The following is a 6964-nucleotide window of genomic DNA, read 5'->3' as shown; positions in this document are numbered from 1 at the left end:
CATACTGTGCATTTGCTGATATATAATAAACCTAAAAGGTGCACTGTCCAGACCAAAAATAACGTATTTCTTACAAAAATATATGTTATGGATTTATAATGGGAACCAAGTAAAAAGAAAAGGAGTTAAATGTCTGAAAACAAAAGCATTTGGTCCTGATTCAGACATTTTAAAGGTCAGTAAACTCTGAATCCAACAAGGTCACTGATGCATAACATGTTATTACTCATGCAGAGCTGATGGCAAGGAATAGAAAGTTATTATAAGGGTTACTGAATTTTAAATAAAAAGGGCTCGGCTGAGTTTTACATAAATATACATTATTTAAAAATATAGTCTACTCATTCACCATTTTCTCAAAATGTGCAGTAATCTCACAATTGACCTGCAGGGATGGACCGTTTTCCTGCCAAAAGATTTACGCAATATGACAGTGTGCTGCCTGCCTTTAGCCTTTGCCTGACTAAAATAACCATCTGCACGGAGTTCTCTGGGACACGTGCAGATTCACTGCCACTTACTACTAACTACACACAGACACACACACAAGCGGACACACATGCTGTAAACTGGGTCAGTACACTTACTATGGGATGTGAGAGCATAACACGGTTTCATAACACAACAAAAATACAAACCATAAACTATTCAATTCAATTTAAAACCTTTATTTATCCAGGTAAAACCCCATTGAGATCAATGATCTCTTTTTCAAGGGAGACCTGCAAAAACGATATCAACTATACTACAGCTTTTAGAGTATATGAGCTGCATTTAGTTTTTTAATAATGTATTTTTTGTATGTATTTGAGAGCATTTGGAGTAGATGTTTCCTGTTTGTGTGTGAGTGTTGATTATAAATCCTGTTCTGAATTTGAATAGGGTGAAAGATTAATTCTACTCAACCTACGTCTTACGTCACAAAAATAAATTAAACCCTTAAAACCTAAAAGACTTATCATGCACTCAAATATGTATGTGGCAGTTCCTCTAGTTGCTATGACATTTACTCACAGTTTTTTCCCATATCAATAATGTAGGATTATAATTGCTCCCCTTTGAAGTGGCTGTTTAAATAATCCAGGGAGGATTGCTCTTGGCATCCCATTTTCGGCTCAGCGAGGGAAATGAGCCGCTGCAACAACAAAAAGAATCCTGAATCTGGAGATTGAGGTTGAGGCTGAGAAACGCTTTTGGTAGTTAGCTTTAATCTGCCGGCCCGGAAATCTGCTCTGCTGTGTTTGGTGCTTTCACTGTATTCACATCACAAGGAGGGACAGAATATGTGATGATTCTCAGTATAGTGGAATATGTTTTATTTCAACATTGATGTCAGTATAGAAGGACATTCTGTGTGTTTTCATTCTGACCCAAAGAACTGACAAGAATACATTCATGCTTTCAGACTGTCATATTTTTACTGCGATTAGACCACATTGTACTGTCGCTGCACTTTAAATGTCAACATTAGGTCACGTCATTTATGTTTGGCCAACCAGAAAAATACACCAACAAACCCACAAAACAAGAATGAAAGGCAGACTCCATCAGGGAGATTGCTCTTCTTTGGAAAAGAAAGATACCTTTGTCTAATGGTTTCAAGTTGAGTTTATAACGCCACTTTTTAAACGTTCTAAAAGACATGCTTGCATAATAGTTTGTAACAAAATCCAATAATTCATTTAGACAAAAAAGATTGCTTTTGTAATAAAATAGTTGTTGGTATGTAACTAAGCTAAGCTAAAATACAATACAAGAATGTGTTGTCTTTGCCCCAGTACATAAACGTGTTTTGTTTGAGGGCCACAGATGGATAAAAAGCCATCCATACATTCATGTATTGATGGATTAGCAGGTTACATAATCCTTTTTCTGATAAGTGAAGCAAACTCTATTTGACCCTGATGAGGAGAAAAAGTTAAATGTCCATGCTCACTCCTAAAGGATGTTACATTTTAAATGTGAAATATGACCTGTATGCAAGGGTTGTGGGTAGGTCAGAGTTCAGCTGCAGTACCAGCTTCGTAGGGTATGGAAGGTCATATGGGACAGTAATTAAAATGTATGAAAGTGCATCAGGATGTGCAATAAAAGGAAGATCAAAGCGGTGGCTGGCGACTCAATAAATTATCTATGTGGTTATTTTTGTTGTACAGACATACTCCTAATGAGCCTGTGCAGAACAGCGGTATTAAATAATCATCTTCAGTGCGTGGTGTGAGTGAGTTTGCGCTGCCTCAGCCTTGACTGCAGCAGCAGAGTATTTCATAGAATCAGACATAAACTGAGAAACCGAGCTGTCGGATAACGTTACAAGCATCAAACAGACAGCAGTATCAGAAACAGAGATGAGTTCCACACTGCTTCTGCTTATAGACAAATAATCCAACATTGGCTCAGCTCGCAGTCTCAAACCAGAGCTGGAATTTCAGAGAATAACGTGTTTCATGCTACACTGCACTCTCCTCATTTGACCATTATATAAATATGTAAATATTTCTGCAGCTCTGGAATTGGGAAGCTCTAATTGGGAACATGACAGAAATGTCAGAGTTCTTGATGCATTTTTAAAAGACCAAAACAAAGAACATTTTATTCAGAATCGCTCAGTGTTGCTTTGTTTGGCAGATTCATCCTGAATGGTCTTTGAGCTTTATTGTTTATTGAGCAATTATTATACTTGACAAACAAAGGCATCAACATTTCAAGTCATTGAACAAAAACTTGGAAGCGTTAAGGGGGCTTTATGTAAACAGAAGCGAACAATAATGCACTAGAGAGGAAGGTTGTCATTTCTTTTGAATAATTTTAGATGCCCAGCCAGAAGCACTTTGATATTGGTGAATCATGCTGAGGCTGAGGGTCGGGCGCTGGTCAGGTATCTGGCGGAGGATGAAGACCCTGAGGGGACAGGGCATGTGTGAGTCATATGATCTGGGCTTTGGGCCTTCACACAGACAGCCACAGACAGACCAAAGCGGATTGGAAACAAAGGCTTGCAGTGTATTATTTCTGCTGAGGCATGAGCGTGAGGAAGTCTCCATTAATCTGTTTCATCTTGTTTTTTGAAGCTGTTACACCAAACACGGGGTGAGATGTGTTCGTGGTGTTGTTTCTCAGAGTCCCCCCTCTAGGAGCCCCGTGCCTGTTCTCATGGTATCTGAGCTGCAGCGGAGGATTACGCCTGTGTCTGCTTGACTAACACAGCATGTGTATCTACAGAGGAGCATAATGTACTGTACATTACAGCAGGCGAGCAAGAGAAAAAGAACAACAGGATATAAACGCTTGACTCCACCAAATGCCCTTGGCCATATCAGTCATACATTATTTTGATTAATAAAGTTATTGTAATTATCTGGGGGAAATTAATTTGTGAAGCAAATTTCATGGCAATCCTTGTTATAGTATATTTCACCCAAAGCCACAAATATGACCAGCTAATCGTGCTGGAAGTAAAATTGGTCAGATCCCAAGTTATCAGGGTTCAACCTCTGAGGACCATGAGTATGTAAAATGGCATGTCTTGACACAGGACTGTATCTCATGCTTTGCATATGCAGCATCCTCCTCTCAGTGATTATGTAATAAACAGTCTTGTCTTGTGCAAACCTCCCACGATGCCGAGGGCAAGAACCTTTTTTAGAATACACACTTGAGCAGATCTACACACACACAGCTGCAATAACACACATACTTTACATATTGTGTAAGAAGACAACAAACAAACTGGGCTTTTGTGATGTTGGAAACATAAATGATTCTCTACCCTCAAACATGAAGCCCAGAAAGTGTTCAACTTTAATCTTCTGCAGCCTCGTCATGACTAATGAAGTAGACTCCAATGGGAGCCCACTGGGGAAAAGGAGAGGCTGTAGCACATTTGCACGTTTGATTTCAGCTGGAAATCATATTAGCGTTGTGTGCTGGCGAAGCCTGAAGTTGAAATGAACCATGGAGACGATTTAAACGAGAAAGGGAGTGGGAAAAAAGAAGGGTGGGGAATTGGGAGGGCGGAGGCTGAATGTGGCAGAAAGGGGAAGAGATGGAGGTCAAATGTAGTAAAGTGCAGGAAGGGTTGACCGAGTGAGATTAGAATAAGGAAAGGTTTAGAGGTGGTCGACAATCTGGAAGGAGAGATGAGCAGGAGGAGAAACGGGGGGACGAGGAGAGGTGGGGTACCGTACTTGGCATTGGTGCAAGATATAAATTGGTACGTTGTCCGAGGAGGAGGAGAGGTCAGCCATGGAGTTCAGAAGAGACAGGCCTCCTGAAAATCCTTCTCTTCAGGCTGGCCTCTCATAAAGGACACAAGGTGATGCTGCGGAGGCTACGAGATAATACATAAAAACTGCACTTTTGTCAATAAATGTTTCTACCTCCATGTTTGAGGGGTTTACAATATGATAGTCAAGAGGACTGACTAGATCACAAATCTGATACATTCGTAATGCTGCTGCAGAACCATCCACCTTAATGAGCTCTTCATTTTCATACAGAGTCAAAGAGTTTTTTCTTATAAGAAGCAAAGAATATTAAACCGAATCAAATGAAAGAAAAAATGACTTATACATTCAAAACGTGATGTACATTATTATCTGTTAAGGCTGCACACTTTCTGGTATCTCTTCCTGTTATTGGCCTCACTGATGAGTAATAAACACATTGCCAGAGAGATCAAATACATGAAACCGTTTTTGTTTTTTTTCATGACCACCCAGTCTATCACACTTGCTGAAAGTCTGGAGGCTCAGATAACTGGATTAACATTTATGCTGCAGCTGCTGATTTTGACTGACAGGGATTCTGCACCTTATTCTTGCACCTTAAGACCTTGAGGAAATCAAATCCATACTCCCCTCTAACAAATTAGGTCATTCAGGCATTCACACAGCTCCTTTTTCAGGGTTGAATCCGGCAGGTGGCCGTCTATTGTGGTTAAAAGAGAAGACCCCATATTGTGTTTCCAGTGGTTTTGAGTGGACAGAAGGCAGTGGGCGGGAATCTTTCAACCTGAGAGTTCAAAGCGGAGTAGAGCCAACAAGCAGCTCACCTGTAACCATCTGGCTCCCCTTTCCTGGGTGTTCAAAAGCAAATTAGCCTCATCAAAGAAAAATGGTGGATAATTTATTATTTATTTCAACATTATCACTTGAACTTTATATTTTAAAGTATTCAGATCAACAGATGTTCAGTTGTTTCAGTACTTTTCAGTATTGATTTCGATTTAGTCAGTCCACAAAGTTCACTGCAAAAAAATATAATATCTACTATGTAAGCATAGAAGACAGTGGGTCTGAACCCCACTAGAGCTCCCAAGATAAAACTGGGAATGGCAAAAGAATAAACTAGTATAAGAAAGAAAAATATGCTTTGATTTGATGTCAAATTAATTTGGTTCTTCTTTACGTCTCTCTTAAATGTTTCATGTGAAACCCCTTTGTAGTGAAAAGCACTCCTTATGTGCACAAGAAAGTTGCATTGAGACAAGAGGTCACAAGTAGATATTGATTTGTTTTGTTTGGTCACATGGAAAACAATTATGGAAACCTCACTTTTTTTTAATATACTTTATTGATCAAGAGTCACGCTAACCTTTAAGACATTTGTTTTCAGTCAATACCATTGAATGGTGCAAATACAGTATTGATAAAATAAAAAGTTGAAATCTTACAAACTGAGTGTTGCCAGTTTTGTATCAGATTTGTATTTATTTTTTCATGAAAGCCTTCTTCAAACAGTCCTCTTAAAATCTAAGCTATACACATGCCTACAAATTTTAAAAAAATATCTAGATTTACTGTAAAACAATACAATGTAGGCCTACTATCAAAAGGACCTATTCCTAAACGATATGCACATTAAAGGCTATTGGGCATATGCCTCAGCAGTTTACTGTATTTAAATCTAAACAAATGGTAAAACTGAAAACCAACTTTGTTTGCAAACGTTGTTCTTCTGATTGAAATATATAAACAGTGTAAAAACAGTACTGGCAGTGATTTACTCAAACATTTCTACAAAGCTTCAAATAGTAGCTATATGCTATGTTAAATAAATACATAATTCAGAATAAAAAATAACTTAATCGGCAAAAATGGCAGAAAGTAAAACCATCATTGAAGAATAAAGTATTAAACATACAAATCCGCTGGAAAAATGTCTTAATCGGTGGTCACAGCCCCCCCTTGCGGATCCCCCTGCCCTTCCTTCCCCAGTCCTAAACCTCTCTGTTGTGGATCAGCTGCAGTCGCTTCTAGAGCAGAGAGTCGTCCCGCCCCGCAGAGCAGCAGCCGGGCTCCTACGGTGACGGTACCAAACGCTCTCAGCCCGGACAGCAGAGGATCTACCGAGCTGCGGACCGGACGGGTTTGTGGGGAAAGGAGCACAGAAAGAACTACAGACATAGAGGAGTGGATTCATCTGGCTGCTGATTCAGAAAAGTTGTGCCCGCACAGAAAAGGTGACTTGATAAAACATTACTGTGGAGGAAATATTGCTGCGCTATGGAGAACATATTATTGTAAAGGTGAGTGCATACCGCAGCGTGTAATAGTGATTTAGTGGGACAGTCTGTGTTGTTTTCTTTAACAGGAGGGTTAAGTTGAGGTGTTGTTTGTGTTTTAAAGCTTAGTTCGTTTTAAACATTTAGTTATGAATGAGATTTAGTTTTTTTTCAACATGTTTTAATGGCGTTTGTTGATCCAAAAACAAGCGCTGTAAGTGGATCATTTATGTCAAAATGGAGGTTGATGGTATAGTACTAAGTTATTGGGTTGGCAGTGCTGCGTTAGAGTGAACATGGCTTAGTCTGAACATGGTTAATTGGTTATCGATAGTTGGACTTGAGTCCAAAAGTGCTTGAATATAATTTGTAGTAATTAATTAATTGCATTACATTTCCCTCCAGTTTCTTGCAGTGAATTCAGCTGTTATTCCTTATATTTTGTGTGTGTGTGTGCAC

Source organism: Gymnodraco acuticeps, unplaced genomic scaffold, assembly GCF_902827175.1.
Source record: "Gymnodraco acuticeps unplaced genomic scaffold, fGymAcu1.1, whole genome shotgun sequence".
In the NCBI taxonomy this organism is placed as follows: Eukaryota; Metazoa; Chordata; class Actinopteri; order Perciformes; family Bathydraconidae; genus Gymnodraco; species Gymnodraco acuticeps.
The sequence above is the reverse complement of the archived record's forward strand: the minus strand, read 5'-3'. Positions refer to the sequence as shown.